Raw genomic sequence first — 8,397 nt, forward strand, 5'->3', positions numbered from 1 at the left:
GAAGCTGTCTGCCTCTGTGGTCCTCACTCTGACCTGTATAGACTAAGTTCGGCGGAGTCCCGGAGCCAAGATGGCGCTCCCTGCAGGGCAGGTCACTGTCCTCTGGCTCTCCATCCTCATTCTTGTGAGCAATCTCAATAAACGCATTGGTCCATCAAATGAGACTTGGGTGGAATTATTCCTTTGGTCTGTCATGATGCCTCACCTGGTATGAATAGATGGTTATTCATGTCTCCGCAAGAAAAGTCACATAACTGTGACTTTTCAACGATTCATTGATTTTTATGACTCAAAAGAAATCCTGCCACTTTCCTCAAGCCACACTCTGTGGCAGGGCCGAGAGGGGGTGCAGAGGCTGCGTGTGCCCTTTCTCAGGGAGGCTGACTGGGGTGGGACTTCACTGCTCCCCTGAACTACAATGTGTCTGTCACCAGGGCTACAACAGGGTCAGGCCCAGCTCCGAGGAACCGGATGGCTTTGCAGCCAAGTCTGCTTTGCTAACCTTTCTGTCCAGTGACCAGGAGCTTTCAGCATCTTCCTAACTCTGGTTGGTATCTTTCTCAACCAGCAAGTCAAGCCCTCATCGATCCAGGGCAAGATAGTGTGTGCTAGAGCACCTTCTAAAAGCTTTCTACTTTCCAACCAGAGTCACCACACAGGAAAACTGTTATTAAAGTGAAAGTCATCAGAACCCTAACTCAAGAATGTGTGACTTCCTCCTGTGCAGATTGACATCCATCTTGGCCCACATGACTTGAACAGTTGCATTCATTCCTTTGCTTTAAGTTGATGTCTCAGCCAAAGATCTGGGTTGCCAATCAGAGGGCCAGAGGTGTCCCAGAGCTGGAGGGACTGGTCTAGATCTAGGGCACCTCTTGTGTGAATCATCAGAATTCTCATGTAAATGGTGAGGAGATTTATTTTCTTTTAAAAAATTTGTTCCTTTACAATTGTATGTATGTATGTATGAAAGTATGTATGCACTTAAATATGTAGGTATGCAAGTATGTTTGTATGTAAGTATGTAGGTATGTATATATGTAAGTATGTATGTATCTGTGATCATATTCCCCTTCCCATTATCACGCACATGTGTGTGTGTGTGTGTGTGTGTATCTCTGTGCATTTACCTAGAATTTCATGGATAAGCATGGGTAGGGGATTACTTAATTAGAGGACAGCTCTCCCTGTCTATGAAGGAGTATTGATGGACCCACTGCCCATCATGAATTCACAGGCACAGCAGCTGTGTCATGCGCAGGAGACAATGGTCACAGCATCCTATCCATCCTCCAGCTCTGACACCATTTCTGCTCCCTACTCCGTGATGTACTCTGAGACTTGGAGAGGGTGTTATCAGGTCTTAATTTCTTGATCAGAGATTAGGTAGACCAAGGAACTTCTAAGAAGGTATCAGCTTAGACTATTAAAACAAAACAAAACAAAACAAAAATTAAAACACAAAAGCAACACAGATAGGGGACTTAAATAGCAGATGTTTCTTTCTCACAGTTCCAGATGACTAAACAGCTGGTAGGTTTGGCTCCTGGTGAAGGCTCTCATGAGCAGAGAGCTGCCTTCTCCCTGGGAGCTCACGTGACATTGCCCTGTACCTGGGAATGTGCAAATATTTACTTTGATCCAGCTTTGTAAATTTGGTCTGGGAAAGAAATTAGTTAGGACCACAACTCAAGCCACATTGCAGAAAGAGCCTACTACGTGTTTGCAGCTTATTCTGATGTCACTGAACACTGGGCACCTCTGTTGGTACCACTTCTGCTTCTGACTCAAATCACTGGGCATCCCTGATCCTAGAATCTAAGGATGTTGCTGTGGCCACTGCTAGGGGATGCTTTTCCTCTTCGTATGGTTCTTAAGGCCTGAATAAAAGTCGGAATATATGGATCTCAACTCTGATTCTATCTAGCTACAAATGATGCACAGGAAATGACTGGCCTTCGGAATCATGTCTCTATACTTAGGAACACCAAGGGGTGTGCTGTAAACCAAGAGTGCAGGCTTAGTGGCCAGATAGGCGAAGAAGAAAACAACAGAGGCCTGCAATGCTAGGCTATGTGTTCTGCAGCAGCTCTTGAGTGTCCTCCTGTGTGACATGTCCCTGCTATATGGGGACTTTGTGGTCATCCTAGGTTCCCCAAACTGCTTCTTCCTGTGCCCCTGCCCTCCATGCAGGATGCACTTACAGCTCCTTCTCTTTTCTGGGGATGAACCCAGGAGAGACTCTAGTTATCTTTTCATGTGTCATGTGCCCTCTTTCTCAGGTCACCACCCAGGGCTTCTAGGGTCTGCATCATGACGTTCTCTTGCTGCTTCACTCAGACCCATGCTTTCTCAGCCTCCTGTGAAAACATACTCTCACCAATCACAGTGAGTCAAAGCAAGAACGAGCTAGACATGCTTGCTTCTTCAATTTCCTGTGAGGTCTAATGCCACAACAGGCATCCTCTCAGGACTGTGGCCCATGCTGCCTTGTGTGTCCTATAGGGGCCACCTCCTGTCCTGGTGATTCATGTTGAAATGTTCTTGCTGATCACTTTTGGTTAGCTACCTAGTGAAACAGTATTTTTTTTACATTTGTTTGGAGTCACAGAGTTTCCAACTATTTCCTCTGTGACCCACTTGCATCTTGATGGTCCCCTGAAATAGCCAGGGCAGTTATTCCCACTGTGGGCCAACATCTGCTAAGTGATAGGGCTGTTCAGACCAGCACATTCCTTCCATCTCACCTAGTCTGCTACAAATGATAAAACAGTGTCCTGCGGCTTCTTATAACAAAACTAGAGGCTGCTAGTCACCCAAGAACCGTTGGCCCATGTGACAAGACTCTTTGGAGTTTGCAGTATTTATTGTCTAGATCTCTGTCCCAGCTGAGGTCACCGTCAGGTGGAAGACAGCTCTCAGAGAAAGAGTCCCTCCTGGCCTGCAGCTCCCTCCTTCCCTGCTGCTCAGGGAATCTCTGAGTGAGTGGCATGACTGAGATGCAGCTGACAGGATGGTCACAGCCCTCTCAGAGGCTGGTAACAACCCCAGGCCTGAGGTTTAGAGGAAAAACAACTTGTGTTTCAGACCAATGGGAGTGTCAAGTTATTTCAGCCTGATGAGATTACAGCCGCGGTATCACGAGGAATCAGCTCCTCCAGAAGGGGACAAAACACCTGCACCGTGCTCTCAAAGCGTTGGCCAGAGGTGACATCAGGTCACAGGTAAAAGGTTCTATGAAGGCAGGCCCAGGGCAAGAGGAATCTAGATGAAAAAATAGCGAAGAGCCCAGGAAGGTTTGCAGACAGAACCATTTGAGCAGCCTGCTTCTGGGAGCCAGTCCTCTACACAGACATAACAGGAGAGAGAAAAGCCTAGAACGTAATGTGAGTTAGAGCTAACAGATGCTATTTAGGCACGGGGACATGAATTTCAGACCCCAAACATGGCAGGGATTCCTAAGTCTCAGAACCCAAGAGAAAGAGTATTTTAAGATAATGTTCATGAATCTCTTTTAAAACGAAACCACTCATTTTGTGGTGAACAAGTGACTGTGTTTCAGGGCAAGGCAGGATCAGTGACTATTGAGTCCCCACGGAATCTGAGGCAAAAGGAGATCAATAGCATTGACCCAGTCTTTGTTTGAAATATTGGCATTTTGTCCATGGATTTTTGTGTGTCCTCACTTTGATTTTTAAAAGCATTGCCTCAGATTATCATTCATCTCGATGGCCAGGTTGTCTGTGAAGCAAGTCTTACCATGCACACGTCCGTCTTTGTCCCAAGGCACACTCTGGCCACTGTGCAATGCCACACAGTGTGCACACACTGTGTAGAGTATTCTTGGTTTGAATATGAAACATCTGCCTTGGCTCGAGTCATTGAAGACTTGGTCCCCAGATGTGGCACTGATTAGGAAGGTGGTAGAACCTTTAGAAGATGGAGCCTTGCTGATGAGTAAACCCCTGGAGTGAGTCTGAAGGTTTTATAACCTGGCCTACTTCCTCTCTGCCCTCTTTTCTGGTCTCTAGAGGCATCACAATGTCTCTAGTCCCCTCAAACTCCTGATGCCATGCCTTCCTGTCATAATGGTTTGTATCTCCTCAAACAGAACATTGAAATGAGCCCTTCCTCAAGTTGTTTCTAATCAGGAATTTGGACACAGCAGAAAAAAGAAAAAGCCCTGAACACAGACCCCATGTCTGGATGGCAAGTTGGTGTTCTACTTTCACTGGGGAGCCAATATTCTGGTGACAGATCATCCCCTGTAGTCAGCATGGCACTGGCACAGGTCTGGGAAGGAGTTATGAGACCCAAGTTTAGTCTGAGAAGGGAGATAGCATCTGTCATGGGAGGATGCCATTTGTGCTGACCTGGGACCACACTTGCTGGACTCTTGATCGTGGATTCCATCAGCAGTACTTCATGCTTCCTTTCCTCATCAGCTGAGGGTCTTTCCCACAAAGCAAACCAACAGAATTCTTATTACTTCCTCCTTTCTTTGCCTTTGTTTCATTTTCATCATTAGTAAAAGGAAAGGGGTTTACTTCCCACCCTGGAGTAAACCATAGTTGAGTCTAACTTAACAACTTGAATGACATGAGAACATTATGGAATTCACAGAAATGGACTCACTTGAAGCAAAACAAGTTTTTTCTGTTTGTTGCTACTGATTCCCTCTGGGTGCCAAAGTTGCCTTTGAAGGCTGACACTTGGCTCTTCAGAAGGCCCACACTATCCCTAAGTTTTGATTTCCCAGCTCTACTTTGGAAGGCATGTCAGCCTCAGCAAAACTCTGTGCTCTCTGATTGACAGTCTCATGTTCTTTTGCATCTGCCAGGCCACAGGAACTTCCTGTTTCTTTTCATCTTACCCACAGGAACTTCCTGTTTACTTTCTTCTCACCCACAGGGACTTCCTGTTCTCTTCTAACTTAGTTGGAGCTGGGAAGGGAGCATAAAATGGCACTGCACTGTTGACTGGAAATAGACTAATCATGGAATAGGTTCAAGCCTCAGTTTCTTTGATGGCTTAGCACTGACATCTGACATCTCAGGGTCTCTTGCTTCTGCAGGAGAAAGAGTTGCTGGTTAAATGTAAAGAGTATGGCTGGATGCAGCTGTTAATTCTATGGAGAACTTCAGTGTCCTGTGATGTGTCTTAAACTATTGCAGGCAGAAAGATCTCTAAAACTCTTGAGTACTGTTGGGGACACACACACACACAAACTTGATGAAAGTCTTGCTTAATTCAGTGCCCGGTACAGCTCAACAGATGGCATTTACCATCCCTGACCTCTTAATGCCTCCCTCCTATATCATTACCAGGCACTGTGCAAGTTTGGAGACACCAAGACAGAGAAGCTGTAGTCCTTTCCCTTAATTTACGAGTAACTGAAAGGACAAAGTAGGTGAGCCAGCATCAATTAATGTTTACATGATAAATGCTATCACAGCCATAGACCTCAGTTACACCTTGCAAATAACCAGCAAGATGAGAGATGCTGTTTATGGCTCACAGATCACAAAGAAAGACTCGTGTCAATCACAGGACGACATTCAGATGCAGAAGCTATAGAAGCAAAGTCCAGACTCAAACCCTAGGTTTGATCACCAAATGATCACCAAAGCTGGGCAGTTCTGTCTTGTGGAGAAGGGCAATGTTTGTCATTGAATATTCCTTTGTGGGATGCAGGGGAAATGCTCAGGATAGGCAGAAGACAGTGGCATAAGTGGCTCTGAAACAATTTTTAAAAATCTGAATTTAATTCTCTTAGAATCTGTGCATATGAGGCGGGGAGATGGGAGGACAGAAAACAATAAAAGCTGTCTTCTCTGAATCAATTTGGCAGAGAAAGACAGATGCAAAGTTCCCAGACTTGGCAAGGCATTCAGCCACCACATGATGATTTCAGGGTTGACAGCTGAAGGTTGCTTCTTCTTTGGGGGACTGGATTTGCATTTATTGTCCATGTTTTCACTATGTACCTTAACGGACGGCCTATTCTCCTTTGTTCTGAGATCAGGGAACACATTAGGGTGAGTGACAGGAAATGGGAAGGGAGCGGACAGCTGGGAGGAGAGCTAGGGCTGGTACTAACCTCCCCTTCTTAAGAGCATTTGATGAGAGCTTTGTACCTTAAGCCCGTCAGTTCCACCCCAGACATTATAAAACACCTTAGCAAATCTTGAAGTGACAGGTTCTCTTCCGGAAAGGAAAATTGCTTTTCAAAAATTATAAAAGTTATAGGCGTCCATTGAGGAAAAAGTGAATAGAAAAGCATGAAAGAAAGGAAGCCCTTTGCCTTATTCTATCAGTGTGATTGATGTTAGTGTTAATTGTCAAGCTGACAGGATCTAGAACCACCTGGGAGACAGGCCTCTGGGCATGCCTTTGGGGATGCTCTTGATTATAATAATTGGGGTAGGAGAATCCACCCACTGTGGGTTACATCATCCCCTGGGTGGGAATGTATAAAACAGAGTGCGGATGGATCTGCAGTGTGCCTTTGTCTTTGCCTTCTGCTTGTCGATGGGATGTGGGCATCTTCATTCTCCCTCCATCTTGTCTTCTTTGCCACCATGATGGACTATACTCTTCCACTGTGAGCCAGAATAAATCCTTTTTGCCTTAAGTTGCTCTTGTCTTTTCCCCTCCCTCCCTCCCTCCCTCCCTCCCTCCCTCCCTCCCTTCTCCCACAACCACAACAACAGAAGAGAAACTAAAACAGAAAGCATATAACGTGCCCCCCCCATATATCATATACAAAAATAGGTCACAGTGGCAATAGATACCTCTTAGGGATATGTACAATTGCTGTTTTTACCCTGGGGACAGCCTAGTCATCAATGTTGAGTATTCACAACCAAATTTATGTTGTCAGGTAAAGTCAAAGATGATTGGTTTTAGTACAAATCTGTATACAATTTAGACCAAGTCTCTCTGCCACACATCCAACATTGGAATTTTTTTTAATGGGCATCTGTACTAGTCAGGTTTTTTTTTTTTTTTGTCAATATGACACAAACTAGAATTACTTGGGAAGATGGAACCTCAATTGAGAAGATACTTGCATCAGGTTGGCCTGAAGGCCAATCTGTGGATGCATTTTGTCAATTAATGATTGATGCCCAGCCCACAGTGGGCAGTGTCATTCTTGGGCAGGTGGTCCTGGGTTCTCTAAGAAAGCAGGCTGGGCAAGTCATGGGGAGCAAGTCTGTAAGCAGCACCCCTCCACAATCTATTCTAGTTCTTACCTCCGGATTCCTACCCTGAGTTCCTGCCCTGACTTCCCTCCAACAATAGAGAAATTATAAGTCAATATTCTCTTCAAGCTGCTACTGGTCATGATGTTTATCACAGCACCAGACAGAAAATTAGAACAGTGTTCCTGGAACATCTCTGGTATCCTCTATTCCTGGTTGCGCTATTCATCCTTTAGTTGCACGAGAAAGAAGATTATCTTTTCGGAGCTCCTTTGTCTTGTATTTCTCCTGTTCCTTCAACTGTTGCTGTTTCCTAACGCTTTCCCACTTAATACATTGACTCATGTGAACAGACCTAGAATCATAGACTATGTGTAATGTCTGCATAGTGTTCCTCTGTGTGGTTACTGAAAGAAGCCAGTGTCTAGTTAGTAACTAAGAGTCCCCCTTGTAGTCTTTCATAGACAACCTGCAGTGGATGTTATTATACCTTCCTCACTTGGATTTTCTTTTATTGTCCCTCATGGCGGAGTTCTAGACAGTTATTTCAGGAAATCAATCACTGTACATCTTCAACTTTTATATGTATTAACAGAAAAGTTGGACCAATTATGTAACCATTAAATGCGTGTGAACACAAAGTCAAAGTATGATAAATCTTCATTTACTGCTAATCTGATGGGGAATAGCAAAAAAAAAAAAGTCAATCGTATTTATGAACAATAAGCTCCTGCAGAAATTTCAATGAGAATATACAGTTAAAAGAAGGCAAGCTCCCTCTCATACTGTTGTCTGTGAAAGTCGACTTGTACAATTAGAACCAATATTTTATTTTCATGTATCTTATTTTTAATTATTTTATATGGCAGAGGGGCAGTTATGTATGCAGAGGCTAGGGAATTACGTCGACTGTCTGCCTGTATTGCCCTCTACCTTAGCTTTTGAGGCGGAGTCTCTCACTGAACCCGGAGCTTGATGCTGTGGCTTTGCTGGGTGGCCACTCAACTCCTGGGCTCTACCTGGCCCTCAGCACTGGCAGGTACAGACACAGGCGACTATACCTGACTTCTGTATGAGTGCTGAGGGTTTGACCTCAGACTCTTTTCTTGAACAGCAAGTGTTCCCAGTCACTGAGCCACCTCCCCAGTCCCTGTGTGTTATTTTAGGTACTTTTCTTTTTTTTTTTTTTTTT

This window comes from Mus caroli, chromosome 6 (genome assembly GCF_900094665.2).
Source record: "Mus caroli chromosome 6, CAROLI_EIJ_v1.1, whole genome shotgun sequence".
In the NCBI taxonomy this organism is placed as follows: domain Eukaryota; kingdom Metazoa; phylum Chordata; class Mammalia; order Rodentia; family Muridae; genus Mus; species Mus caroli.